General features: G+C 53.5%; 10 non-coding genes across 10 annotated transcripts; all 10 read left to right on the top strand.

Annotated features, from left to right (window-relative positions):
• The first annotated feature begins 166 nt into the window (after nucleotides 1-166).
• Nucleotides 167-258, top strand: LOC132489807 (small nucleolar RNA SNORD116). Its single transcript, XR_009532178.1, has one exon. It is a non-coding gene; the product is annotated as a small nucleolar RNA SNORD116 (small nucleolar RNA).
• A 2,685-nt stretch (nucleotides 259-2,943) lies between these two features.
• Nucleotides 2,944-3,035, top strand: LOC132489864 (small nucleolar RNA SNORD116). The gene has a single exon (XR_009532232.1). It is a non-coding gene; the product is annotated as a small nucleolar RNA SNORD116 (small nucleolar RNA).
• A 2,685-nt stretch (nucleotides 3,036-5,720) lies between these two features.
• On the top strand, nucleotides 5,721-5,812 carry LOC132489871 (small nucleolar RNA SNORD116). Its single transcript, XR_009532239.1, has one exon. It is a non-coding gene; the product is annotated as a small nucleolar RNA SNORD116 (small nucleolar RNA).
• A 2,685-nt stretch (nucleotides 5,813-8,497) lies between these two features.
• On the top strand, nucleotides 8,498-8,589 carry LOC132489806 (small nucleolar RNA SNORD116). Its single transcript, XR_009532177.1, has one exon. It is a non-coding gene; the product is annotated as a small nucleolar RNA SNORD116 (small nucleolar RNA).
• Nucleotides 8,590-11,272: 2,683 nt separating this feature from the next.
• Nucleotides 11,273-11,364, top strand: LOC132489805 (small nucleolar RNA SNORD116). Its single transcript, XR_009532176.1, has one exon. It is a non-coding gene; the product is annotated as a small nucleolar RNA SNORD116 (small nucleolar RNA).
• A 2,685-nt stretch (nucleotides 11,365-14,049) lies between these two features.
• LOC132489804 (small nucleolar RNA SNORD116) lies at nucleotides 14,050-14,141 on the top strand. The gene has a single exon (XR_009532175.1). It is a non-coding gene; the product is annotated as a small nucleolar RNA SNORD116 (small nucleolar RNA).
• A 2,685-nt stretch (nucleotides 14,142-16,826) lies between these two features.
• LOC132489802 (small nucleolar RNA SNORD116) lies at nucleotides 16,827-16,918 on the top strand. Its single transcript, XR_009532174.1, has one exon. It is a non-coding gene; the product is annotated as a small nucleolar RNA SNORD116 (small nucleolar RNA).
• A 2,683-nt stretch (nucleotides 16,919-19,601) lies between these two features.
• LOC132490090 (small nucleolar RNA SNORD116) lies at nucleotides 19,602-19,693 on the top strand. Its single transcript, XR_009532451.1, has one exon. It is a non-coding gene; the product is annotated as a small nucleolar RNA SNORD116 (small nucleolar RNA).
• A 2,685-nt stretch (nucleotides 19,694-22,378) lies between these two features.
• On the top strand, nucleotides 22,379-22,470 carry LOC132489801 (small nucleolar RNA SNORD116). The gene has a single exon (XR_009532173.1). It is a non-coding gene; the product is annotated as a small nucleolar RNA SNORD116 (small nucleolar RNA).
• Nucleotides 22,471-25,155: 2,685 nt separating this feature from the next.
• Nucleotides 25,156-25,247, top strand: LOC132489561 (small nucleolar RNA SNORD116). Its single transcript, XR_009531966.1, has one exon. It is a non-coding gene; the product is annotated as a small nucleolar RNA SNORD116 (small nucleolar RNA).
• The last annotated feature ends 2,047 nt before the right edge of the window (nucleotides 25,248-27,294 follow it).

Genomic DNA, 27,294 nt, shown 5'->3' with positions numbered 1-27,294 from the left:
TCCTCAGACGGTCCCAGTGGCTGCAAGAGTGGATTGACTGTTGCTCTTTCTGAGTGGCCTGAGGACTGTGGATTCCCCAGGGTTTTGGAGTACTCCGAGGTCATGTCTCCTCTTCAGACCCCCACGGCACGCCAGGTTCTGTTCTGCAGCGTCCCAGCCTGTGCTTGGATCGATGATGACACCCTTGTATGCATTCCTTGGAAATCTGAACAAAATGAGTGAGAACACTCTACCGTCTCCTCATCGAATCTGAGGTCCAGCACGTTTCGTCTCTCAGGGGTAGGGGAGAGTGAGGAGTGAGGGCCAGCGTCCCCTTCTGACCTGCATGCAAACACCCAGCAGGGTTCCAGAATTCGAGGTGCTCCTGTCTGAGGGTCCACTGTGTCTGCCCATAAGCGGGGTCATCTACGCATATTAGTTCCCTGCTGAAAGACCGTTGAGGGCATGCGAGGGGGAAGGCTCTCCTGCTGGTCTTCAGAGTCGGAGAGTGTGCTGGTGTAGGCCCAGTAAGCTTGCAGCTTGGGAAGGTGTGCTTTGGCCAGGATCACGCTTTGTGCATGCAGCTTCGGGGGCTATTTCTGGAAGCCAAAATGAGGAAGCTTCCCTGGTTGGAGCCTGGAGCCTCAGGCCAGGCCTGTGTCCCTCCCTGTCATTTGTTTGGGTGCATCAAAGTTCTTTAGTGCCCAGTGGGGATGGAGCAGTGGATGGGTGTGGGCTGGGGTTGGTCTTCAACGGAAAGGTGTTGATGTATTAGGCCTAGGTATTGCCCATGTCCCCAATTCGACTGCAGCTCCCGGCACAGTTGAGGCACTATGTGGGTCATCATGGAGTGGGGTTAGGACCGAGTGCTGCATTTAAGCCGGCGTGGTGACTGCTGGTCTGGAGAAGGTGGTAAGGCATCATGAGGACATGTCCTGTGTGATGTCGTGGGATGGGCTGTCATGATTGGGTTGCAGGCGCTGGCCACGTCTTCCCAAGAATGTGTCCTGTTCGTGATGGGCTGGCATCAGCTGCCTCTGAAGGGGATGGCTTTGGCAGTACATGAGGATGCAGTTAGGTACTTAAACTGCATAGATTTGTGATCCCGTTGCCGGAGGAATGTCGCCCAAAGTGTGTCGTGCGGGATGTAGAGAAATTAGACATGCTGAAGCGTCTGTGCCACTCTCCTTGGGGGTATTTGAGTTATGCGTACATGCCCTTTGGCCACTTTGTTTCCTTGTTTGGGAATATGCAAAGCGAAAGTGTTTCTCCGAGAGGGCATGATGCGGCCAGCCCGTGTGGCACGCAGGAGATTTGAACAGCTAGAGGTTGATCTGGAGCATTCCCTTGGCAGAGCAGAGATGCATTCACTGTTGCGATGCCAGGTGTGCTGCCGTGGACAGCCACTGTGCCCTTTGAAGCTTACAACTCCCCTCACGAAACAGAATTCTTCCATTGGAAATCGTTCTATCGTCCTCGGGGAGAGTGCCTTTGATCTTTGTGAGGTTCTCGGTAGTGTCACTCTGTCAGTGGAGAAGTGCCACGATGCATGGGGTAGGGTCAGAGTCATCAAAGCAGTCATGCTTCCGGTCTGTCCTACCTGGTATACAGTGACCCCGTGTTTGCAGGATGTCTGTGGCTTCCAGTAGAGTCGAGTTGCCCTGTGGGCAGGAGTAGGGCACGTAGGATGACACTGTCAAGAATTTGAGCGTTTCCTCCGGGTTCAGGGGCGCCAAACCTGCTGGCTGGGTGCTGGCAACACGTGCCCGGGAAGGTAGCCTAGTTTCCGCAGTGGGGTTTGAACGTGGTTCTTGGTTGCTGAAGCCCACCACTTCATTTGGTGGGCATACCCATGGGTCCTCGGAAAGTGATTTGGCGTAGTTGGCAACAATTGGCAGTTGGGCCGAATTTCGTTAGCCCCTTGAGAGGTGCCGGGCTGCATGTTGACTATAGCCAGTCGCAGGTCGGCCCACCCATAGGAGGTTTCCTTGCTCCTGAAAATGATGGGAGTGGCCCCAAGTGCACATTAGATATTCTACTGGGAGGCAGGATTTCCAGGTCCATGTATATGTTACACCCACGGCCGGAAGGCCGGTCTCGCCAGGTGTTTGTGCTTTGGGCAGAAGGCTTGGCTGTGGAAGAGTGGAAGTCCGTGGCCTATTTCAAAACCCCCTGGCTTTCAAAGTTCACATTCAGTCTGTTGAAGTTTGAAGGGGTCTTTCGCCATTCACTGCGAGGGTCCTGATCCAGGGCGCTGTGTATAAACTCTGGCTTTTATGGTTCGAGGTCTCAGGAGAGGGCCATAGGGACACACAGAGACCATGGTGAGGATTCAGAGGCACAGAAAGAAGCCCACAAGCGCGTCCTCGTGTGCACTAAGAGTCACACATGTGCACATGCGTGAAAACAAAAATATACCCTCTCACGTACGGGCCAACGTACATGCCTTACTTCCTGCATTCGTGCTGTCAGACAAACATTGAGTACTCTGTAAAGGTAGACGTCCTTGGGAAGCAGGGTCCGAGCTCAAGCCCAGGTAAAAATTCTCATGAATCATGATCTCTGACTTCACCATTCCAATTCTGAAACCTGCCTGAATTATGTCCACTTCTCAGGTGCCGCTGCCGGACAAGGCTGGCCGTCGGCAAAGACAAGAAGACCTACACGTTGTCTGATGACTGTAGGTGCTAAGGAAAAGTGGAAAAATGACGCGGGGGCATGTTGCTAAGCGTGGCTCTGGCTAACTCAGGAAGGTAGGCTTTCACCCACCCTATGATGTGCCATTGGATAGGAGGTTTTCCTCAGACGGTCCCAGTGGCTGCAAGAGTGGATTGACTGTTGCTCTTTCTGAGTGGCCTGAGGGCTGTGGATTCCCCAGGGTTTTGGAGTACTCCGAGGTCATGTCTCCTCTTCAGACCCCCACGGCATGCCCGGTTGTGTTCTGCAGCGTCCCAGCCTGTGCTTGGATCGATGATGACACCCTTGTATGCATTCCTTGGAAATCTGAACAAAATGAGTGAGAACACTCTACTGTCTCCTCATCGAATCTGAGGTCCAGCACGTTTCGTCTCTCGGGGGTAGGGGAGAGTGAGGAGTGAGGGCCAGCGACCCCTTCTGACCTGCATGCAAACACCCAGCAGGGTTCCAGAATTCGAGGTGCTCCTATCTGAGGGTCCACTGTGTCTGCCCATAAGCGGGGTCATCTACGCATATTAGGTCCCTGCTGAAAGACCGTTGAGGGCATGCGAGGGGGAAGGCTCTCCTGCTGGTCTTCAGAGTCGGAGTGTGTGCTGGTGTAGGCCCAGTAAGCTTGCAGCTTGGGAAGGTGTGCTTTGGCCAGGATCACGCTTTGTGCATGCAGCTTCGGGGGCTATTTCTGGAAGCCAAAATGAGGAAGCTTCCCTGGTTGGAGCCAGGAGCCTCAGGCCAGGACTGTGTCCCTCCCTGTCATTTGTTTGGGTGCATCAAAGTTCTTTAGTGCCCGGTGGGGATGGAGCACTGGATGGGTGTGGGCTGGGGTTGGTCTTCAACGGAAGGTTGTTGATGGATTAGGCCTAGGTATTGCCCATGTCAGCAATTCCACTGCAGCTCCCGGCACAGTTGAGGCACTATGTGGGTCATCATGGAGTGGGGTTAGGACCGAGTGCTGCATTTAAGGCGGCGTGGTGACTGCTGGTCTGGAGAAGGTGGTAAGGCATCATGAGGACATGTCCTGTGTGATGTCGTGGGAAGGGCTTTCATGATTGGGTTGCAGGCGCTGGCCACGTCTTCCCAAGAATGTGTCCTGTTCGTGATGGGCTGGCATCAGCTGCCTCTGAAGGGGATGGCTTTGGCAGTACATGAGGATGCAGTTAGGTACTTAAACTGCATAGATTTGTGATCCCGTTGCCAGAGGAATGTCGCGCAAAGTGTGTCTTGTGGGACGTAGAGAAATTAGACATGCTGAAGCGTCTGTGCCACTCTCCTTGGGGGTATTTGAGTTATGCGTACATGCCCTTTGGCCACTTTGTTTCCTTGTTTGGGAATATGCAAAGCGAAAGTGTTTCTCTGAGAGGGCATGTTGCGGCCAGCCCGTGTGGCACGCAGGAGTTTTGAACAGCTAGAGGTTGATCTGGAGCAGTCCCTTGGCGGAGCAGAGATGCGTTCAGTGTTGCGATGCCAGGTGTGCTGCCGTGGACAGCCACTGTGCCCTTTGAAGCTTACAACTCCCCTCGCGAAACAGAGTTCTTCCATTGGAAATCGGTCTGTCGTCCTCGGGGAGAGTGCCTTTGATCTTTGTGAGGTTCTCGGTAGTGTCACTCTGTCAGTGGAGAAGTGCTACGATGCATGGGGTAGGGTCAGAGTCATCAAAGCAGTCATGCTTGCGGTCTGTCCTACCTGGTATACAGTGACCACGTGTTTGCAGGATGTCTGTGGCTTCCAGTAGAGTCGAGTTGCCCTGTGGGCAGGAGGAGGGCACGTAGGACGACACTGTCAAGAATTTGAGCGTTTCCTCCGGGTTCAGGGCCGCCAAACCTGCTGGCTGTGTGCTGGCAACACGTGCCCGAGAAGGTAGCCTAGTTTCCGCAGTGGGGTTTGAACGTGGGTCTTGGTTGCTGAAGCCCACCACTTCCTGTGGTGGGCATACCCATGGTTCCTCCGAAAGTGATTTGGTGTAGTTGCCAACAATTGGCAGTTGGGCCGAATTTCGTTAGCCCCTTGAGAGGTGCCGGGCTGCATGTTGACTATAGCCAGTCGCAGGTCGGCCCACCCATAGGAGGTTTCCTTGCTCCTGAAAATGATGGGAGTGGCCCCAAATGCACATTAGATATTCTACTGGGAGGCAGGATTTCCAGCTCCATGTATATGTTACAACCACGGCCGGAAGGCAGGTCTCGCCACGTGTTTGTGCTTTGGCCAGAAGGCTTGGCTGTGGAAGAGTGGAAGTCGGTGGCCTATTTCCAAACCCCCTGGCTTTCAAAGTTCACATTCAGTCTGTTGAAGTTTGAAGGGGTCTTTCTCCATTCAGTGCGAGGGTCCAGATCCAGGGCGCTGTGTATAAACTCTGGCTATTATGGTTCGAGGTCTCAGGAGAGGGCCACAGGGACACACAGAGACCAAGGTGAGGATTCAGAGGCACAGAAAGAAGCCCTCGAGAGCGTCCTCGTGTGCAGTAATTGTCACACATGGGCACATGCGTGAAAACAAAAATATACCCTCTCACGTACGGACCAACGTACATGCCTTACTTCCTGCAGTCGTGCTGTCAGACGAACATTGAGTTCTCTGTAAAGGTAGACGTCCTTGGGAAGCAGGGTCCGAGCTCAAGCCCAGGTAAAAATTCTCATGAATCATGATCTCTGAGGTCACAGTTCCAATTCTGAAACCTGCCTGAATTATGTCCACTTCTCAGGTGACGCTGCCGGACAAGGCTGGCCTTAGGCAAAGACAAGAAGACCTACGCGTTGGCTGATGACTGTAGGTGCTAAGGAAAAGTGGAAAAATGACGCTGGGGCACGTTGCTAAGCGTGGCTCTGGCTAACTCAGGAAGGTAGGCTTTCACCCACCCTATGATGTGCCATTGGATAGGAGGTTTTCCTCAGACGGTCCCAGTGGCTGCAAGAGTGGATTGACTGTTGCTCTTTCTGAGTGGCCTGAGAGCTGTGGATTCCCCAGGGTTTTGGAGTACTCCGAGGTCATGTCTACTCTTCAGACCCCCACGGCACGCCCGGTTGTGTTCTGCAGCGTCCCAGCCTGTGCTTGGATCGATGATGACACCCTTGTATGCATTCCTTGGAAATCTGAACAAAATGAGTGAGAACACTCTACCGTCTCATCATCGAATCTGAGGTCCAGCACGTTTCGTCTCTCGGGGGTAGGGGAGAGTGAGGAGTGAGGGCCAGCGTCCCCTTCTGACCTGCATGCAAACACCCAGCAGGGTTCCAGAATTCGAGGTGCTCCTATCTGAGGGTCCACTGTGTCTGCCCATAAACGGGGTCATCTATGCATATTAGGTCCCTGCTGAAAGACCGTTAAGGGCATGCAAGGGTGAAGGCTCTCCTGCTGGTCTTCAGAGTCAGAGTGTGTGCTGGTGTAGGCCCAGTAAGCTTGCAGCTTGGGAAGGTGTGCTTTGGCCAGGATCACGCTTTGTGCATGCAGCTTCGGGGGCTATTTCTGGAAGCCAAAATGAGGAAGCTTCCCTGGTTGGAGCCTGGAGCCTCAGGCCAGGCCTGTGTCCCTCCCTGTCATTTGTTTGGGTGCATCAAAGTTCTTTAGTACCCGGTGGGGATGGAGCAGTGGATGGGTGTGGGCTGGGGTTGGTCTTCAACGGAAGGGTGTTCATGGATTAGGCCTAGGTATTGCCCAAGTCAGCAATTCCACTGCAGCTCCCGGAACAGTTGAGGCACAATGTGGGTCATCATGGTGTGGGGTTAGGGCCGAGTGCTGCATTTAAGCCGGCGTGGTGACTGCTGGTCTGGAGAAGGTGGTAAGGCATCATGAGGACATGTCCTGTGTGATGTCGAGGGATGGCCGGTCATGATTGGGTTGCAGGCGCTGGCCACGTCTTCCCAAGAATGTGTCCTGTTCGTGATGGGCTGGCATCAGCTGCCTCTGAAGGGAATGGCTTTGGCAGTACATGAGGATGCAGTTAGGTACTTAAACTGCATAGATTTGTGATCCCGTTGCCGGAGGTATGTCGCCCAAAGTGTGTCTTGCGGGATGTAGAGAAATTAGACATGCTGAAGCGTCTGTGCCACTCTCCTTGGGGGTATTTGAGTTATGCGTACATGCCCTTTGGCCACTTTGTTTCCTTGTTTGGGAATATGCAAAGCGAAAGTGTTTCTCCAAGAGGGCATGTTGCGGCCAGCCCGTGTGGCACGCAGGAGTTTTGAACAGCTAGAGGTTGATCTGGAGCAGTCCCTTGGCGGAGCAGAGATGCGTTCAGTGTTGCGATGCCAGGTGTGCTGCCGTGGACAGCCACTGTGCCCTTTGAAGCTTACAACTCCCCTCGCGAAACAGAGTTCTTCCGTTGGAAATTGGTCTGTCGTCCTCGGGGAGAGTGCCTTTGATCTTTGTGAGGTTCTCGGTAGTGTCACTCTGTCAGTGGAGAAGTGCCACGATGCATGGAGTAGGGTCAGAGTCATCAAAGCAGTCATGCTTGCGGTCTGTCCTACCTGGTATACAGTGACCACGTGTTTGCAGGATGTCTGTGGCTTCCAGTAGAGTCGAGTTGCCCTGTGGGCAAGAGGAGAGCACGTAGGACGACACTGTCAAGAATTTGAGCGTTTCCTCCGGGTTCAGGGCCGCCAAACCTGCTGGCTGGTTGCTGGCAACACGTGCCCGAGAAGGTAGCCTAGTTTCCACAGTGGGGTTTGAACGTGGGTCTTGGTTGCTGAAGCCCAGCACTTCCTGTGGTGGGCATACCCATGGGTCCTCGGAAAGTGATTTGGCGTAGTTGGCAACAATTGGCAGTTGGGCCGAATTTCGTTAGCCCCTTGAGAGGTTCCGGGCTGCATGTTGACTATAGCCAGTCGCAGGTCGGCCCACCGATCGGAGGTTTCCTTGCTCCCGAAAATGTTGGGAGTGGCCCCAAGTCCACATTAGATATTCTACTGGGTGGCAGGATTTCCAGGTCCATGTACATGTTACACCCACGGCCGGAAGGCAGGTCTCGCCAGGTGTTTGTGCTTTGGCCAGAAGGCTTGGGTGTGGAAGAGTGGAAGTCCGTGGCCTATTTCAAAACCCCCTGGCTTTCAAAGTTCACATTCAGTCTGTTGAAGTTTGAAGGGGTCTTTCTCCATTCAGTGCGAGGGTCCAGATCCAGGGCGCTGTGTATAAACTCTGGCTTTTATGGTTCGAGGTCTCAAGAGAGGGCCACAGGGACACACAGAGACCAAGGTGAGGATTCAGAGGCACAGAAAGAAGCCATCGAGAGCGTCCTCGTGTGCAGTAATAGTCACACATGCGCACATGCGTGAAAACAAAAATATACCCTCTCACGTACGGACCAACGTACATGCCTTACTTCCTGCAGTCTTGCTGTCAGACAAACATTGAGTTCTCTGTAAAGGTAGACGTCCTTGGGAAGCAGGGTCCGAGCTCAAGCCCAGGTAAAAATTCTCATGAATCATGATCTCTGAGGTCAACGTTCCAATTCTGAAACCTGCGTGAATTATGTCCACTTCTCAGGTGACGCTGCCGGACAAGGCTGGCCGTCGGCAAAGACAAGAAGACCTACGCGTTGGCTGATGACTGTAGGTGCTAAGGAAAAGTGGAAAAATGACGCGGGGGCATGTTGCTAAGCGTGGCTCTGGCTAACTCAGGAAGGTAGGCTTTCACCCACCCTATGATGTGCCATTGGATAGGAGGTTTTCCTCACACGGTCCCAGTGGCTGCAAGAGTGGATTGACTGTTGCTCTTTCTGAGTGGCCTGAGGGCTGTGGATTCCCCAGGGTTTTGGAGTACTCTGAGGTCATGTCTCCTCTTCAGACACCCACGGCACGCCCGGTTGTGTTCTGCAGCGTCCCAGCCTGTGCTTGGATCGATGATGACACCCTTGTATGCATTCCTTGGAAATCTGAACAAAATGAGTGAGAACACTCTACCGTCTCCTCATCGAATCTGAGGTCCAGCACGTTTCGTCTCTCGGGGGTAGGGGAGAGTGAGGAGTGAGGGCCAGCGTCCCCTTCTGACCTGCATGCAAACACCCAGCAGGGTTCCAGAATTCGAGGTGCTCCTATCTGAGGGTCCACTGTGTCTGCCCATAAACGGGGTCATCTACGCATATTAGGTCCCTGCTGAAAGACCGTTGAGTGCATGCGAGGGGGAAGGCTCTCCTGCTGGTCTTCAGAGTCGGAGTGTGTGCTGGTGTAGGCCCAGTAAGCTTGCAGCTTGGGAAGGTGTGTTTGGCCAGGATCACGCTTTGTGCATGCAGCTTCGGGGGCTATTTCTGGAAGCCAAAATGAGGAAGCTTCCCTGGTTGGAGCCTGGAGCCTCAGACCAGGCCTGTGTCTCTCCCTGTCATTTGTTTGGGTGCATCAAAGTTTTTAGTGCCCGGTGGGGATGGAGCAGTGGATGGGTGTGGGCTGGGGTTGGTCTTCAACGGAAGGGTGTTGATGGATTAGGCCTAGGTATTGCCCATGTCAGCAATTCCACTGCAGCTCCCAGCACAGTTGAGGCACTATGTGGGTCATCATGGAGTGGGGTTAGGACCAAGGGCTGCATTTAAGCCGGCGTGGTGACTGCTGGTCTGGAGAAGGTGGTAAGGCATCATGAGGACATGTCCTGTGTGATGTCGTGAGATGGGCTGTCATGATTGGGTTGCAGGCGCTGGCCACATCTTCCCAAGAATGTGTCCTGTTCGTGATGGGCTGGCATCAGCTGCCTCTGAAGGGGATGGCTTTGGCAGTACATGAGGATGCAGTTAGGTACTTAAACTGCATAGATTTGTGATCCCGTTGCTGGAGGAATGTCGCCCAAAGTGTGTCTTGCGGGACGTAGAGAAATTAGACATGCTGAAGCGTCTGTGCCACTCTCCTTGGGGGTATTTGAGTTATGCGTTCATGCCCTTTGGCCACTTTGTTTCCTTGTTTGGGAATATGCAAAGCGAAAGTGTTTCTCCGAGAGGGCATGATGCGGCCAGCCCGTGTGGCACGCAGGAGTTTTGAACAGCTAGAGGTTGATCTGGAGCAGTCCCTTGGCGGAGCAGAGATGCGTTCAGTGTTGCGATGCCAGGTGTACTGCCGTGCACAGCCACTGTGCCCTTTGAAGCTTAGAACTCCCCTCGCGAAACAGAGTTCTTCCGTTGGAAATCGGTCTGTCGTCCTCGGGGAGAGTGCCTTTGATCTTTGTGAGGTTCTCGGTAGTGTCACTCTGTCAGTGGAGAAGTGCCACGATGCATGGGGTAGGGTCAGAGTCATCAAAGCAGTCATGCTTGCGGTCTGTCCTACCTGGTATACAGTGACAACGTGTTTGCAGGATGTCTGTGGCTTCCAGTAGAGTCGAGTTGCCCTGTGGGCAGGAGGAGGGCGCGTAGGACGACACTTTCAAGAATTTGAGCGTTTCCTCCGGGTTCAGGGCCACCAAACCTGCTGGCTGGGTGCTGGCAACTCGTGCCCGAGAAGGTAGCCTAGTTTCCACAGTGGGGTTTGAACGTGGGTCTTGGTTGCTGAAGCCCACCACTTCCTGTGGTGGGCATACCAATGGGTCCTCGGAAAGTGATTTGGCGTAGTTGGCAACAATTGGCAGTTGGGCCGAATTTCGTTAGCCCCTTGAGAGGTGCCGGGCTGCATGTTGACTATAGCCAGTCGCAGGTCAGCCCACCCATAGGAGGTTTCCTTGCTCCTGAAAATGATGGGAGTGGCCCCTAGTGCACATTAGATATTCTACTGGGAGGCAGGATTTCCAGGTCCATGTATATGTTACACCCACGGCCGGAAGGCAGGTCTCGCCAGGTGTTTGTGCTTTGGCCAGAAGGCTTGGCTGTGGAAGAGTGGAAGTCCGTGGCCTATTTCAAAACCCCCTGGGTTTCAAAGTTCACATTCAGTCTGTTGAAGTTTGAAGGGGTCTTTCTCCATTCAGTGCGAGGGTCCAGATCCAGGGCGCTGTGTATAAACTCTGGCTTTTATGGTTCGAGGTCTCAGGAGAGGGCCACAGGGACACACAGAGACCAAGATGAGGATTCAGAGGCACAGAAAGAAGCCCACAAGCACGTCCTTGTGTGCAGTAATAGTCACACATGCGCACATGCGTGAAAACAAAAATATACCCTCTCACGTACGGGCCAACGTACATGCCTTACTTCCTGCAGTTGTGCTGTCAGAAAAACATTGAGTTCTCTGTAAAGGTAGACGTCCTTGGGAAGCAGGGTCCGAGCTCAAGCCCAGGTAAAAATTCTCATGAATCATGATCTCTGTGGTCACCGTTCCAATTCTGAAACCTGCCTGAATTATGTCCACTTCTCAGGTGCCGCTGCTGGACAAGGCTGGCTGTCGGCAAAGACAAGAAGACCTACGCGTTGGCTGATGACTCTAGGTGCTAAGGAAAAGTGGAAAAATGACGCGGGGGCATGTTGCTAAGCGTGGCTCTGGCTCACTCAGGAAGGTAGGCTTTCACCCACCCTATGATGTGCCATTGGATAGGAGGTTTTCCTCAGACGGTCCCAGTGGCTGCAAGAGTGGATTGACTGTTGCTCTTTCTGAGTGGCCTGAGGGCTGTGGATTCCCCAGGGTTTTGGAGTACTCCGAGGTCATGTCTCCTCTTCAGACACCCACGGCACGCCCGGTTGTGTTCTGCAGCATCCCAGCCTGTGCTTGGATCGATGATGACACCCTTGTATGCATTCCTTGGAAATCTGAACAAAATGAGTGAGAACACTCTACCGTCTCCTCATCGAATCTGAGGTCCAGCACGTTTCTTCTCTCGGGGGTAGGGGAGAGTGAGGAGTGAGGGCCAGGGTCCCCTTCTGACCTGCATGCAAACACCCAGCAGGTTTCCAGAATTCGATGTGCTCCTATCTGAGGGTCCACTGTGTCTGCCCATAAGCGGGGTCATCTACGCATATTAGGTCCCTGCTGAAAGACCGTTAAGGGCATGCAAGGGGGAAGGCTCTCCTGCTGGTCTTCAGAGTCGGAGTGTGTGCTGGTGTAGGCCCAGTAAGCTTGCAGCTTGGGAAGGTGTGCTTTGGCCAGGATCACGCTTTGTGCATGCAGCTTCGGGGGCTATTTCTGGAAGCCAAAATGAGGAAGCTTCCCTGGTTGGAGCCTGGAGCCTCAGGCCAGGCCTGTGTCCCTCCCTGTCATTTGTTTGGGTGCATCAAAGTTTTTTAGTACCCGGTGGGGATGGAGCAGTGGATGGGTGTGGGCTGGGGTTGGTCTTCAACGGAACGGTGTTGATGGATTAGGCCTAGGTATTGCCCATGTCAGCAATTCCACTGCAGCTCCCGGCACAGTTGAGGCACTATGTGGGTCATCATGGAGTGGGGTTAGGACCAAGGGCTGCATTTAAGCCGGCGTGGTGACTGCTGGTCTGGAGAAGGTGGTAAGGCATCATGAGGACATGTCCTGTGTGATGTCGTGAGATGGGCTGTCATGATTGGGTTGCAGGCGCTGGCCACGTCTTCCCAAGAATGTGTCCTGTTCGTGATGGGCTGGCATCAGCTGCCTCTGAAGGGGATGGCTTTGGCAGTACATGAGGATGCAGTTAGGTACTTAAACTGCATAGATTTGTGATCACGTTGCCGGAGGAATGTCGCCCAAAGTGTGTCTTGCGGGACGTAGAGAAATTAGACATGCTGAAGCGTCTGTGCCACTCTCCTTGGGGGTATTTGAGTTATGCGTTCATGCCCTTTGGCCACTTTGTTTCCTTGTTTGGGAATATGCAAAGCGAAAGTGTTTCTCCGAGAGGGCATGATGCGGCCAGCCCGTGTGGCACGCAGGAGTTTTGAACAGCTAGAGGTTGATCTGGAGCAGTCCCTTGGCGGAGCAGAGATGCGTTCAGTGTTGCGATGCCAGGTGTGCTGCCGTGCACAGCCACTGTGCCCTTTGAAGCTTAGAACTCCCCTCGCGAAACAGAGTTCTTCCGTTGGAAATCGGTCTGTCGTCCACGGGGAGAGTGCCTTTGATCTTTGTGAGGTTCTCGGTAGTGTCACTCTGTCAGTGGAGAAGTGCCACGATGCATGGGGTAGGGTCAGAGTCATGAAAGCAGTCATGCTTGTGGTCTGTCCTACCTGGTATACAGTGACAACGTGTTTGCAGGATGTCTGTGGCTTCCAGTAGAGTCGAGTTGCCCTGTGGGCAGGAGGAGGGCGCGTAGGACGACACTTTCAAGAATTTGAGCGTTTCCTCCGGGTTCAGGGCCACCAAACCTGCTGGCTGGGTGCTGGCAACTCGTGCCCGAGAAGGTAGCCTAGTTTCCGCAGTGGGGTTTGAACGTGGGTCTTGGTTGCTGAAGCCCACCACTTCCTGTGGTGGGCATACCCATGGGTCCTCGGAAAGTGATTTGGCGTAGTTGGCAACAATTGGCAGTTGGGCCGAATTTCGTTAGCCCCTTGAGAGGTGCCGGGCTGCATGTTGACTATAGCCAGTCGCAGGTCGGCCCACCCATAGGAGGTTTCCTTGCTCCTGAAAATGATGGGAGTGGCCCCAAGTGCACATTAGATATTCTACTGGGAGGCAGGATTTCCAGGTCCATGTATATGTTACACCCACGGCCGGAAGGCAGGTCTCGCCAGGTGTTTGTGCTTTGGCCAGAAGGCTTGGCTGTGGAAGAGTGGAAGTCCGTGGCCTATTTCAAAACCCCCTGGCTTTCAAAGTTCACATTCAGTCTGTTGAAGTTTGAAGGGGTCTTTCTCCATTCAGTGCGAGGGTCCAGATCCAGGGCGCTGTGTATAAACTCTGGCTTTTTTGGTTCGAGGTCTCAGGAGAGGGCCACAGGGACACACAGAGACCAAGGTGAGGATTCAGAGGCACAGAAAGAAGCCCACAAGCACGTCCTTGTGTGCAGTAATAGTCACACATGCGCACATGCGTGAAAACAAAAATATACACTCTCACGTATGGGCCAACGTACATGCCTTACTTCCTGCAGTTGTGCTGTCAGAAAAACATTGAGTTCTCTGTAAAGGTAGACGTCCTTGGGAAGCAGGGTCCTAGCTCAAGCCCAGGTAAAAATTCTCATGAATCATGATCTCTGTGGTCACCGTTCCAATTCTGAAACCTGCCTGAATTATGTCCACTTCTCAGGTGCCGCTGCTGGACAAGGCTGGCTGTCGGCAAAGACAAGAAGACCTACGCGTTGGCTGATGACTCTAGGTGCTAAGGAAAAGTGGAAAAATGACGCGGGGGCATGATGCTAAGCGTGGCTCTGGCTCACTCAGGAAGGTAGGCTTTCACCCACCCTATGATGTGCCATTGGATAGGAGGTTTTCCTCAGACGGTCCCAGTGGCTGCAAGAGTGGATTGACTGTTGCTCTTTCTGAGTGGCCTGAGGGCTGTGGATTCCCCAGGGTTTTGGAGTACTCCGAGGTCATGTCTCCTCTTCAGACACCCACGGCACGCCCGGTTGTGTGCTGCAGCGTCCCAGCCTGTGCTTGGATCGATGATGACACCCTTGTATGCATTCCTTGGAAATCTGAACAAAATGAGTGAGAACACTCTACCGTCTCCTCATCGAATCTGAGGTCCAGCACGTTTCTTCTCTCGGGGGTAGGGGAGAGTGAGGAGTGAGGGACAGGGTAACCTTCTGACCTGCATGCAAACACCCAGCAGGGTTCCAGAATTCGATGTGCTCCTATCTGAGGGTCCACTGTGTCTGCCCATAAGCGGGGTCATCTACGCATATTAGGTCCCTGCTGAAAGACCGTTAAGGGCATGCAAGGGGGAAGGCTCTCCTGCTGGTCTTCAGAGTCGGATTGTGTGCTGGTGTAGGCCCAGTAAGCTTGCAGCTTGGGAAGGTGTGCTTTGGCCAGGATCACGCTTTGTGCATGCAGCTTCGGGGGCTATTTCTGGAAGCCAAAATGAGGAAGCTTCCCTGGTTGGAGCCTGGAGCCTCAGGCCAGGCCTGTGTCCCTCCCTGTCATTTGTTTGGGTGCATCAAAGTTCTTTAGTACCCGGTGGGGATGGAGCAGTGGATGGGTGTGGGCTGGGGTTGGTCTTCAACGGAACGGTGTTGATGGATTAGGCCTAGGTATTGCCCATGTCAGCAATTCCACTGCAGCTCCCGGCACAGTTGAGGCACTATGTGGGTCATCATGGAGTGGGGTTAGGACCGAGTGCTGCATTTAAGCCGGCGTGGTGACTGCTGGTCTGGAGAAGGTGGTAAGGCATCATGAGGACATGTCCTGTGTGATGTCGTGAGATGGGCTGTCATGATTGGGTTGCAGGCGCTGGCCACGTCTTCCCAAGAATGTGTCCTGTTCGTGATGGGCTGGCATCAGCTGCCTCTGAAGGGGATGGCTTTGGCAGTACATGAGGATGCAGTTAGGTACTTAAACTGCATAGATTTGTGATCCCGTTGCCGGAGGAATGTCGCCCAAAGTGTGTCTTGCGGGACGTAGAGAAATTAGACATGCTGAAGCGTCTGTGCCACTCTCCTTGGGGGTATTTGAGTTATGCGTTCATGCCCTTTGGCCACTTTGTTTCCTTGTTTGGGAATATGCAAAGCGAAAGTGTTTCTCCGAGAGGGCATGATGCGGCCAGCCCGAGTGGCACGCAGGAGTTTTGAACAGCTAGAGGTTGATCTGGAGCAGTCCCTTGGCAGATCAGAGATGCGTTCAGTGTTGCGATGCCAGGTGTGCTGCCGTGCACAGCCACTGTGCCCTTTGAAGCTTAGAACTCCCCTCGCGAAACAGAGTTCTTCCGTTGGAAATCGGTCTGTCGTCCTCGGGGAGAGTGCCTTTGATCTTTGTGAGGTTCTCGGTAGTGTCACTCTGTCAGTGGAGAAGTGCCACGATGCATGGGGTAGGATCAGAGTCATCAAAGCAGTCATGCTTGCGGTCTGTCCTACCTGGTATACAGTGACAACGTGTTTGCAGGATGTCTGTGGCTTCCAGTAGAGTCGAGTTGCCCTGTGGGCAGGAGGAGGGCGCGTAGGACGACACTTTCAAGAATTTGAGCGTTTCCTCCGGGTTCAGGGCCACCAAACCTGCTGGCTGGGTGCTGGCAACTCGTGCCCGAGAAGGTAGCCTAGTTTCCGCAGTGGGGTTTGAACGTGGGTCTTGGTTGCTGAAGCCCACCACTTCCTGTGGTGGGCATACCCATGGGTCCTCGGAAAGTGATTTGGCGTAGTTGGCAACAATTGGCAGTTGGGCCGAATTTCGTTAGCCCCTTGAGAGGTGCCGGGCTGCATGTTGACTATAGCCAGTCGCAGGTCGGCCCACCCATAGGAGGTTTCCTTGCTCCTGAAAATGATGGGAGTGGCCCCAAGTGCACATTAGATATTCTACTGGGAGGCAGGATTTCCAGGTCCATGTATATGTTACACCCACGGCCGGAAGGCAGGTCTCGCCAGGTGTTTGTGCTTTGGCCAGAAGGCTTGGCTGTGGAAGAGTGGAAGTCCGTGGCCTATTTCAAAACCCCCTGGCTTTCAAAGTTCACATTCAGTCTGTTGAAGTTTGAAGGGGTCTTTCTCCATTCAGTGCGAGGGTCCAGATCCAGGGCGCTGTGTATAAACTCTGGCTTTTTTGGTTCGAGGTCTCAGGAGAGGGCCACAGGGACACACAGAGACCAAGGTGAGGATTCAGAGGAACAGAAAGAAGCCCACAAGCACGTCCTTGTGTGCAGTAATAGTCACACATGCGCACATGCGTGAAAACAAAAATATACCCTCTCACGTACGGGCCAACGTACATGCCTTACTTCCTGCAGTTGTGCTGTCAGAAAAACATTGAGTTCTCTGTAAAGGTAGACGTCCTTGGGAAGCAGGGTCCTAGCTCAAGCCCAGGTAAAAATTCTCATGAATCATGATCTCTGTGGTCACCGTTCCAATTCTGAAACCTGCCTGAATTATGTCCACTTCTCAGGTGCCGCTGCTGGACAAGGCTGGCTGTCGGCAAAGACAAGAAGACCTACGCGTTGGCTGATGACTCTAGGTGCTAAGGAAAAGTGGAAAAATGACGCGGGGGCATGTTGCTAAGCGTGGCTCTGGCTCACTCAGGAAGGTAGGCTTTCACCCACCCTATGATGTGCCATTGGATAGGAGGTTTTCCTCAGACGGTCCCAGTGGCTGCAAGAGTGGATTGACTGTTGCTCTTTCTGAGTGGCCTGAGGGCTGTGGATTCCCCAGGGTTTTGGAGTACTCCGAGGTCATATCTCCTCTTCAGACCCCCACGGCACGCCCGGTTGTGTTCTGCAGCGTCCCAGCCTGTGCTTGGATCGATGATGACACCCTTGTATGCATTCCTTGGAAATCTGAACAAAATGAGTGAGAACACTCTACCGTCTCCTCATCGAATCTGAGGTCCAGCACGTTTCTTCTCTCGGGGGTAGGGGAGAGTGAGGAGTGAGGGACAGGGTACCCTTCTGACCTGCATGCAAACACCCAGCAGGGTTCCAGAATTCGAGGTGCTCCTATCTGAGGGTCCACTGTGTCTGCCCATAAGCGGGGTCATCTACGCATATTAGGTCCCTGCTGAAAGACCGTTAAGGGCATGCAAGGGGGAAGGCTCTCCTGCTGGTCTTCAGAGTCGGAGTGTGTGCTGGTGTAGGCCCAGTAAGCTTGCAGCTTGGGAAGGTGTGCTTTGGCCAGGATCACGCTTTGTGCATGCAGCTTCGGTGGCTATTTCTGGAAGCCATAATGAGGAAGCTTCCCTGGCTGGAGCCTGGAGCCTCAGGCCAGGCCTGTGTCCCTCCCTGTCATTTGTTTGGGTGCATCAAAGTTCTTTAGTGCCGGGTGGGGATGGAGCAGTGGATGGGTGTGGGCTGGGGTTGGTCTTCAACGGAAGGGTGTTGATGGATTAGGCCTAGGTATTGCCCATGTCAGCAATTCCATGGCAGCTCCCGGCACAGTTGAGGCACTATGTGGGTCATCATGGAGTGGGGTTAGGACCAAGGGCTTCATTTAAGCCGGCGTGTTGACTGCTGGTCTGGAGAAGGTGGTAAGGCATCATGAGGACATGTCCTGTGTGATGTCGTGGGATGGACTGTCATGATTGGGTTGCAGTCGCTGGCCATGTCTTCCCAAGAATGTGTCCTGTTCGTGATGGGCTGGCATCAGCTGCCTCTGAAGGGGATGGCTTTGGCAGTACATGAGGATGCAGTTAGGTACTTAAACTGCATAGATTTGTGATCCTGTTGCCGGAGGAATGTCGCCCAAAGTGTGTCTTGAGGGATGTAGAGAAATTAGACATGCTGAAGCGTCTGTGCCACTCTCCTTGGGGGTATTTGAGTTATGCGTACATGCCCTTTGGCCACTTTGTTTCCTTGTTTGGGAATATGCAAAGCGAAAGTGTTTCTCCGAGAGGGCATGATGCGGCCAGCCCGTGTGGCACGCAGGAGTTTTGAACAGCTAGAGGTTGATCTGGAGCAGTCCCTTGGCGGAGCAGAGATGCGTTCAGTGTTGGGATGCCAGGTGTGCTGCCGTGGACAGCCACTGTGCCCTTTGAAGCTTACATCTCCCCTCGCGAAACAGAGTTCTTCCGTTGGAAATCGGTCTGTTGTCCTCGGGAGAGTGCCTTTGATCTTTGTGAGGTTCTCGGTAGTGTCACTCTGTCAGTGGAGAAGTGCCACGATGCATGGGGTAGGGTCAGAGTCATCAAACCAGTCATGCTTGCGGTCTGTCCTACCTGGTATACAGTGACCACGTGTTTGCAGGATGTCTGTGGCTTCCAGTAGAGTCGAGTTGCCCTGTGGGCAGGAGGAGGGCACGTAGGATGACACTGTTAAGAATTTGAGCGTTTCCTCCGGGTTCAGGGCCGCCAAACCTGCTGGCTGGGTGCTGGCAACACGTGCCCGGGAAGGTAGCCTAGTTTCCGCAGTGGGGTTTGAACGTGGGTCTTGGTTGCTGAAGCCCACCACTTCCTGTGGTGGGCATACCCATGGGTCCTCGGAAAGTGATTTGGCATATTTGGCAACAATTGGCAGTTGGGCCGAATTTCGTTAGCCCCTTGAGAGGTGCCGGGCTGCATGTTGACTATAGCCAGTCGCAGGTCGGCCCACCCATAGGAGGTTTCCTTGCTCCTGAAAATGATGGGAGTGGCCCCAATTGCACATTAGATATTCTACTGGGAGGCAGGATTTCGAGGTCCATGTATATGTTACACCCACGGCCGGAAGGCAGGTCTCGTCAGGTGTTTGTGCTTTGGCCAGAAGGCTTGGCTGTGGAAGAGTGGAAGTCCGTTGCCTATTTCAAAACCCACTGGCTTTCAAAGTTCACATTCAGTCTGTTGAAGTTTGAAGGGGTCTTTCTCCATTCAGTGCGAGGGTCCAGATCCAGGGCTCTGTGTGTAAACTCTGGCTTTTATGGTTCGAGGTGTCACGAGAGGGCCACAGGGACACACAGAGACCAAGGTGAGGATTCATAGGCACAGAAAGAAACCAAAAACCGTGTCCTCATGTGCGGAAATAGTCACACATGCGCACATGCGTGAAAACAAAAATATACCCTCTCACGTACGGCCCAACGTACATGCCTTACTTCCTGCAGTCGTGCTGTCCGACAAACATTGAGTTCTCTGTAAAGGTAGACGTCCTTGGGAAGCAGGGTCCGAGCTCAAGCCCAGGTAAAAATTCTCATGAATCATGATCTCTGAGTTCACCGTTCCAATTCGGAAACCTGCCTGAATTATGTCCACTTCTCAGGTGCCGCTGCTGGACAAGGCTGGCCGTCGGCAAAGACAAGAAGACCTACGCGTTGGCTGATGACTGTAGGTGCTAAAGAAAAGTGGAAAAATGACGCGGGGGCATGTTGCTAAGCGTGGCTCTGGCTAACTCAGGAAGGTAGGCTTTCACCCACCCTATGATGTGCCATGGATAGGAGGTTTTCCTCAGACGGTCCCAGTGGCTGCAAGAGTGGATTGACTGTTGCTCTTTCTGAGTGGCCTGAGGGCTGTGGATTCCCCATGGTTTTGGAGTACTCCGAGGTCATGTCTCCTCTTAAGACCTGCACGGCATGCCCGGTTGTGTTCTGCACCATCCCAGGCTGTGCTTGGATCGATGATGACACCCTTGTATGCATTCCTTGGAAATCTGAACAAAATGAGTGGGAACACTCTACCGTCTCCTCATCGAATCTGAGGTCCAGCACGTTTCTTCTCTCGGGGGTAGGGGAGAGTGAGGAGTGAGGGACAGGGTACCCTTCTGACCTGCATGCAAACACCCAGCAGGGTTCCAGAATTCGAGGTGCTCCTATCTGAGGGTCCACTGTGTCTGCCCATAAGCGGGGTCATCTACGCATATTAGGTCCCTGCTGAAAGACCGTTAAGGGCATGCAAGGGGGAAGGCTCTCCTGCTGGTCTTCAGAGTCGGAGTGTGTGCTGGTGTAGGCCCAGTAAGCTTGCAGCTTGGGAAGGTGTGCTTTGGCCAGGATCACGCTTTGTGCATGCAGCTTCGGGGGCTATTTCTGGAAGCCAAAATGAGGAAGCTTCCCTGGTTGGAGCCTGGAGCCTCAGGCCAGGCCTGTGTCCCTTCCTGTCATTTGTTTGGGTGCATCAAAGTTCTTTAGTACCCGGTGGGGATGGAGCAGTGGATGAGTGTGGGCTGGGGTTGGTCTTCAACGGAAGGGTGTTGATGGATTAGGCCTAGGTATTGCCCATGTCAGCAATTCCACTGCAGCTCCCGGAACAGTTGAGGCACAATGTGGGTCATCATGGAGTGGGGTTAGGGCCGAGTGCTGCATTTAAGCCGGCGTGTTGACTGCTGGTCTGGAGAAGGTGGTAAGGCATCATGAGGACATGTCCTGTGTGATGTCGAGGGATGGCCTGTCATGATTGGGTTGCAGGCGCTAGCCACGTCTTTCCAAGAAAGTGTCCTGTTCGTGATGGGCTGGCATCAGCTGCCTCTGAAGGGGATGGCTTTGGCAGTACATGAGGATGCAGTTAGGTACTTAAACTGCATAGATTTGTGATCCCGTTGCCGGAGGTATGTCGCCCAAAGTGTGACTTGCGGGATGTAGAGAAATTAGACATGCTGAAGCGTCTGTGCCACTCTCCTTGGGGGTATTTGAGTTATGCGTACATGCCCTTTGGCCACTTTGTTTCCTTGTTTGGGAATATGCAAAACGAAAGTGTTTCTCCGAGAGGGCATGATGCTGCCAGCCCGTGTGGCACGCAGGAATTTTGAACAGCTAGAGGTTTATCTGGAGCAGTCCCTTGGCGGAGCAGAGATGCGTTCAATTTTGCGATGCAAGTTGTGCTGTCGTGGACAGCCACTGTGCCCTTTGAAGCTTACAACTCCCCTCGCGAAACAGAGTTCTTCCGTTGGAAATCGGTCTGTCGTCCTCGGGGAGAGTGCCTTTGATCTTTGTGAGGTTCTCGGTAGTGTCACTCTGTCAGTGGAGAAGTGCCACGATGCATGGGGTAGGGTCAGAGTCATCAAAGCAGTCATGCTTGCGGTCTGTCCTACCTGGTATACAGTGACCACGTGTTTGCAGCATGTTTGTGGCTTCCAGTAGAGTCGAGTTGCCCTGTGTGCAGGAGCAGGGCACGTAGGACGACACTGTCAAGAATTTGAGCGTTTCCTCCGGGTTCAGGGCCGCCAAACCTGCTGGCTGGGTGCTGGCAACACGTGCCCGGGAAGGTAGCCTAGTTTCCGCAGTGGGGTTTGAACGTGGGTCTTGGTTGCTGAAGCCCACCACTTCCTGTGGTGGGCATACCCACGGGTCCTCGGAAAGTGATTTGGCGTAGTTGGCAACAATTGGCAGTTGGGCCGAATTTCATTAGCCCCTTGAGAGGTGCCGGGCTGCATGTTGACTATAGCCAGTCGCAGGTCGGCCCACCCATAGGAGGTTTCCTTGCTCCTGAAAATGATGGGAGTGGCCCCAAGTGCACATTAGATATTCTACTGGGAGGCAGCATTTCCAGGTCCATGTATATGTTACACCCACGGCCGGAAGGCAGGTCTCGCCAGGTGTTTGTGCTTTGGCCAGAAGGCTTGGCTGTGGAAGAGTGGAAGTCCGTGGCCTATTTCAAAACCCCCTGGCTTTCAAAGTTCACATTCAGTCTGTTGAAGTTTGAAGGGGTCTTTCGCCATTCACTGCGAGGGTCCAGATCCAGGGCGCTGTGTATAAACTCTGGCTTTTATGGTTCGAGGTCTCAGGAGAGGGGCACAGGGACACACAGAGACCAAGGTGAGGATTCAGAGGCACAGAAAGAAGCCCACAAGCGCGTCCTCGTGTGCAGTAACAGTCACACATGCGCACATGCGTGAAAACAAAAATATACCCTCTCACGTACGGCCCAACGTACATGCCTTACTTCCTGCATTCGTGCTGTCAGACAAACATTGAGTACTCTGTAAAGGTAGACGTCCTTGGGAAGCAGGGTCTGAGCTCAAGCCCAGGTAAAAATTCTCATGAATCATGATCTCTGAGTTCACCGTTCCAATTCTGAAACCTGCCTGAATTATGTCCACTTCTCAGGTGCCGCTGATGGACAAGGCTGGCCGTCGGCAAAGACAAGAAGACCTACGCGTTGGCTGATGACTGTAGGTGGTAAGGAAAAGTGGAAAAATGACGCGGGGGCATGTTGCTAAGCGTGGCTGTGGCTAACTCAGGAAGGTAGGCTTTCACCCACCCTATGATGTGCCATTGGATAGGAGGTTTTCCTCAGACGGTCCCAGTGGCTGCAAGAGTGGATTGACTGTTGCTCTTTCTGAGTGGCCTGAGGGCTGTGGATTCCCCAGGGTTTTGGAGTACTCCGAGGTCATGTCTCCTCTTCAGATCCCCACGGCATGCCCGGTTGTGTTCTGCAGCATTCCAGGCTGTGCTTGGATCGATGATGACACCCTTGTATGCATTCCTTGGAAATCTGAACAAAATGAGTGAGAACACTCTACCGTCTCCTCATCGAATCTGAGGTCCAGCACGTTTCGTCTCTCGGAGGTAGGGGAGAGTGAGGAGTGAGGGCCAGCGTCCCCTTCTGACCTGCATGCAAACACCCAGTAGGGTTCCAGAATTCGAGGTGCTCCTATCTGAGGGTCCACTGTGTCTGCCCATAAGCGGGGTCATCTACGCATATTAGGTCCCTGCTGAAAGACCGTTGAGGGCATGCGAGGGGGAAGGTTCTCCTGCTGGTCTTCAGAGTCGGAGTGTGTGCTGGTGTAGGCCCAGTAAGCTTGCAGCTTGGGAAGGTGTGCTTTGGCCAGGATCACGCTTTGTGCATGCAGCTTCGGGGGCTATTTCTGGAAGCCAAAATGAGGAAGCTTCCATGGTTGGAGCCTGGAGCCTGAGGCCAGGACTGTGTCCCTCCCTGTCATTTGTTTGGGTGCATCAAAGTTCTTTAGTGCCCGGTGGGGATGGAGCAGTGGATGGGTGTGGGCTGGGGTTGGTCTTCAACGGAAGGGTGTTGATGGATTAGGCCTAGATATTGCCTATGTCAGCAATTCCACTGCAGCTCCCGGCACAGTTGAGGCACTATGTGGGTCATCATGGAGTGGGGTCAGGACCGAGTGCTGCATTTAAGCCGGCGTGGTGACTGCTGTTCTGGAGAACGTGGTAAGGCATCATGAGGACATGTCCTGTGTGATGTCGTGGGATGGAATGTCATTATTGTGTTGCAGGCACTGTCCACGTCTTCCCAAGAATGTGTCCTGTTCGTGATGGGCTGGCATCAGCTGCCTCTGAAGGGGATGGCTTTGGCAGTACATGAGGATGCAGTTAGGTACTTAAACTGCATAGATTTGTGATCCCGTTGCCGGAGGAATGTCGCCCAAAGTGTGTCTTGCGGGACGTAGAGAAATTAGACATGCTGAAGCGTCTGGGCCACTCTCCTTGGGGGTATTTGAGTTATGCGTACATGCCCTTTGGCCACTTTGTTTCCTTGTTTGGGAATATGCAAAGCGAAAGTGTTTCTCCGAGAGGGCATGATGCGGCCAGCCCGTGTGGCACGCAGGAGTTTTGAACAGCTAGAGGTTGATCTGGAGCAGTCCCTTGGCGGAGCAGAGATGCGTTCAGTGTTGGGATGCCAGGTGTGCTGCCGTGGACAGCCACTGTGCCCTTTGAAGCTTACAACTCCCCTCGCGAAACAGAGTTCTTCCGTTGGAAATCGGTCTGTCGTCCTCGGGGAGAGTGCCTTTGATCTTTGTGAGGTTCTCGGCAGTGTCACTCTGTCAGTGGAGAAGTGCCACGATGCATCGGGTAGGGTCAGAGTCATCAAAGCAGTCATGCTTGCGGTCTGTCCTACCTGGTATACAGTGACCACGTGTTTGCAGGATGTCTGTGGCTACCAGGAGAGTCGTGTTGCCCTGTGGGCAGGAGGAGGGCACGTAGGACGACACTGTCAAGAATTTGAGCGTTTCCTCCGGGTTCAGGGCCGCCAAACCTGCTGGCTGGGTGCTGGCAACACGTGCCCGGGAAGGTAGCCTAGTTTCCGCAGTGGGGTTTGAACGTGGGTCTTGGTTGCTGAAGCCCACCACTTCCTGTGGTGGGCATACCCATGGGTCCTCGGAAACTGATTTGGCGTATTTGGCAACATTTGGCAGTTGGGCCGAATTTCGTTAGCCCCTTCAGAGGTACGGGGCTGCATGTCGACTATAGCCAGTCGCAGGTTGGCCCACCCATAGGAAGTTTCCTTGCTCTTGAAAATGATGGGAGTGGCCCCAAGTGCACATTAGATATTCTACTGGGAGGCAGGATTTCCAGGTCCATGTATATGTTACACCCACGGGCGGAAGGCAGGTCTCGTCAGGTGTCTGTGCTTTGGCCAGAAGGCTTGGCTGTGGAAGAGTGGAAGTCCGTGGCCTATTTCAAAACCCACTGGCTTTCAAAGTTCACATTCAGTCTGTTGAAGTTGGAAGGGGTCTTTCTCCATTCAGTGCGAGGGTCCAGATCCAGGGATCTGTGTGTAAACTCTGGCTTTTATGGTTCGAGGTCTCAGGAGAGGGCCACAGGGACACACAGAGACTAAGGTGAGGATTCAGAGGCACAGAAAGAAGCCAACAGCCGTGACCTCATGTGCAGAAATAGTCACACATGCGCACATGCGTGAAAACAAAAATATACCCTCTCACGTACGGCCCAACGTACATGCCTTACTTCCTGCAGTCGTGCTGTCCGACAAACATTGAGTTCTCTGTAAAGGTAGACGTCCTTGGGAAGCAGGGTCCGAGCTCAAGCCCAGGTAAAAATTCTCATGAATCATGATCTCTGAGTTCACCGTTCCAATTCGGAAACCTGCCTGAATTATGTCCACTTCTCAGGTGCCGCTGCCGGACATGGCTGGCCATCGGCAAAGACAAGAAGACCTACGCGTTGGCTGATGACTGTAGGTGCTAAGGAAAAGTGGAAAAATGACGCGGGGGCATGTTGCTAAGCGTGGCTCTGGCTAACTCAGGAAGGTAGGCTTTCACCCACCCTATGATGTGCCATTGGATAGAAGGTTTTCCTCAGACGGTCCCAGTGGCTGCAAGAGTGGATTGACTGTTGCTCTTTCTGAGTGGCCTGAGGGCTGTGGATTCCCCAGGGTTTTGGAGTACTCCGAGGTCATGTCTCCTCTTCAGACCCCCACGGCATGCCCGGTTGTGTTCTGCACCATCCCAGGCTGTGCTTGTATCGATGATGACACCCTTGTATGCTTTCCTTGGAAATCTGAACAAAATGAGTGAGAACACTCTACCGTCTCCTCATCGAATCTGAGGTCCAGCACGTTTCGTCTCTCGGGGGTAGGGGAGAGTGAGGAGTGAGGGCCAGCGTCCCCTTCTGACCTGCATGCAAACACCCAGCAGGGTTCCAGAATTCGAGGTGCTCCTATCTGAGGGTCCACTGTGTCTGCCCATAAGCGGGGTCATCTACGCATATTAGGTCCCTGCTGAAAGACCGTTGAGGGCATGCGAGGGGGAAGGCTCTCCTGCTGGTCTTCAGAGTCGGAGTGTGTGCTGGTGTAGGCCCAGTAAGCTTGCAGCTTGGGAAGGTGTGCTTTGGCCAGGTTCACGCTTTGTGCATGCAGCTTCGGGGGCTATTTCTGGAAGCCAAAATGAGGAAGCTTCCCTGGTTGGAGCCTGGAGCCTCAGGCCAGGACAGTGTCCCTCCCTGTCATTTGTTTGGGTGCATCAAAGTTCTTTAGTGCCCGGTGGGGATGGAGCAGTGGATGGGTGTGGGCTGGGGTTGGTCTTCAACGGAAGGGTGTTGATGGATTAGGCCTAGGTATTGTCCATGTCAGCAATTCCACTGCAGCTCCCAGCACAGTTGAGGCACTATGTGGGTCATCATGGAGTGGGGTTAGCACCGAGTGCTGCATTTAAGCCGGCGTGGTGACTGCTGGTCTGTAGAAGGTGGTAAGGCATCATAAGGACATGTCCTGTGTGATGTCGTGGGATGGGCTGTCATGATTGGGTTGCAGGCGCTCTCCACGTCTTCCCAAGAATGTGTCCTGTTCGTGATGGGCTGGCATCAGCTGCCTCTGTAGGGGATGGCTTTGGCAGTACATGAGGATGCAGTTAGGTACTTAAACTGCATAGATTTGTGATCCCGTTGCCGGAGGAATGTCGCCCAAAGTTTGTCTTGCGGGACGTAGAGAAATTAGACATGCTGAAGCGTCTGTGCCACTCTCCTTGGGGGTATTTGAGGTATGCGTACATGCCCTTTGGCCACTTTGTTTCCTTGTTTGGGAATATGCAAAGCGAAAGTGTTTCTCCGAGAGGGCATGATGCAGCCAGCCCGTGTGGCACGCAGGAGTTTTGAACAGCTAGAGGTTGATCTGGAGCAGTCCCTTGGCGGAGCAGAGATGCGTTCAGTGTTGCGATGCCAGGTGTGCTGCCGTGGACAGCCACTGTGCCCTTTGAAGCTTACAACTCCCCTCGCGAAACAGAGTTCTTCCATTGGAAATCGGTCTGTCGTCCTCGGGGAGAGTGACTTTGACCTTTGTGAGGTTCTCGGTAGTGTCACTCTGTCAGTGGAGAAGTGCCACGATGCATGGGGTAGGGTCAGAGTCATCAAAGCAGTCATGCTTGCGGTCTGTCCTACCTGGTATACAGTGACCACGTGTTTGCAGGATGTCTGTGGCTTCCAGTAGAGTCGAGTTTCCCTATGGGCAGGTGGAGGGCACGTAGGATGACACTGTCAAGAATTTGAGCGTTACCTCCGGGTTCAGGGCCGCCAAACCTGCTGGCTGGGTGCTGCAACACGTGCCTGGGAAGGTAGCCTAGTTTCCGCAGTGGGGTTTGAACGTGGGTCTTGGTTGCTGAAGCCCACCACTTCCTGTGGTGGGCATACCCATGGGTCCTCGGAAAGTGATTTGGCGTATTTGGCAACAATTGGCAGTTGGGCCGAATTTCGTTAGCCCCTTGAGAGATGCCGGGCTACATGTTGACTATAGCCAGTCGCAGGTTGGCCCACCCATAGGAAGTTTCCTTGCTCCTGAAAATGATGGGAGTGGCCCCAAGTGCACATTAGATATTCTACTGGGAGGCAGGATTTCCAGGTCCATGTATATGTTACACCCACGGCCGGAAGGCAGGTCTCGTCAGGTGATTGTGCTTTGGCCAGAAGGCTTGGCTGTGGAAGAGTGGAAGTCCGTGGCCTATTTCTAAACCCCCTGGCTTTCAAAGTTCACATTCAGTCTGTTGAAGTTTGAAGGGGTCTTTCTCCATTCAGTGCGAGGGTCCAGATCCAGGGCTCTGTGTGTAAACTCTGGCTTTTATGGTTCGAGGTCTCAGGAGAGGGCCACATGGACACAAAGAGACCAAGGTG

This window comes from Mesoplodon densirostris, chromosome 4, assembly GCF_025265405.1.
Source record: "Mesoplodon densirostris isolate mMesDen1 chromosome 4, mMesDen1 primary haplotype, whole genome shotgun sequence".
In the NCBI taxonomy this organism is placed as follows: domain Eukaryota; kingdom Metazoa; phylum Chordata; class Mammalia; order Artiodactyla; family Ziphiidae; genus Mesoplodon; species Mesoplodon densirostris.
The sequence above is the reverse complement of the archived record's forward strand: the minus strand, read 5'-3'. Positions and strand labels throughout refer to the sequence as shown.